This window comes from Lactuca saligna, chromosome 4 (genome assembly GCF_052625555.1).
Source record: "Lactuca saligna cultivar CGN05327 chromosome 4, ASM5262555v1, whole genome shotgun sequence".
NCBI lineage: Eukaryota > Viridiplantae > Streptophyta > Magnoliopsida > Asterales > Asteraceae > Lactuca > Lactuca saligna.
In genome coordinates this window covers 331,878,682-331,879,392 of record NC_136420.1, presented here as the reverse complement: position 1 = coordinate 331,879,392, position 711 = coordinate 331,878,682, and the positions used below count along the sequence as shown (strand labels likewise).

General features: G+C 28.0%; 1 non-coding gene across 1 annotated transcript; it reads right to left on the bottom strand.

Moving 5' to 3' along the window:
- Positions 1-240: 240 nt before the first annotated feature.
- On the bottom strand, positions 241-322 carry LOC145044718 (small nucleolar RNA U54). The gene has a single exon (XR_013681662.1). It is a non-coding gene; the product is annotated as a small nucleolar RNA U54 (small nucleolar RNA).
- Between the last annotated feature and the right edge of the window lie 389 nt (positions 323-711).

Genomic DNA, 711 nt, shown 5'->3' with positions numbered 1-711 from the left:
AAATAAAAGAAATGGACATTTAAAATAGAAAAAAACACATTTCCAAAAATCATACAACCCATATGGATATTTTGAAATTTTATAATTTACTTTAAAACAATTTTTAATTTTACAAATATGCAAGTTAAAGTTGTAAAGATCTTGACAAAGGTATTCTATATCTGCATATGTAAATAAATAAAAATACACAAGCTAATACCAGCTACGATAAAATTAACTAATAGTAATTGTTGTTGAATTAGCTCTCATAAACGTTTATTTTCTGGTCATGTAACAATCAGAATAGCGTATATTGCCTAAACTGGCATTCGATCATAGAGCTGTTTAAGAACCACAAGATTCACTTAAGAAACTTAAAAACTAAGTTCTAGAAGAAAGTAAAATTCAGAAAAAAAAAAAAAAAATAGAAAAACAGAGTTGCCATTAAAATGCAGAGCTAGTGGAGATCAGAGATTGGTAAAGGTTTATCGGTCACGATTAATTCTGAAACACGGACCAAATGATTCAACATCATATCTCCTCCAATAACACCGAATAGTTCTTTAAAAACCAAAACAGAAACAGATGCTATGAAAACGTACGAACAGTTTATCTATGAAGCGATTAACAGGGAAAGATTATCAAAAAAACAAAAACGATTTTCCAAAATAAGTAAAGAGAAAACAAACGAAATAACAAAAACAGCAAGAAGCTATATTTCAGGAACATAAA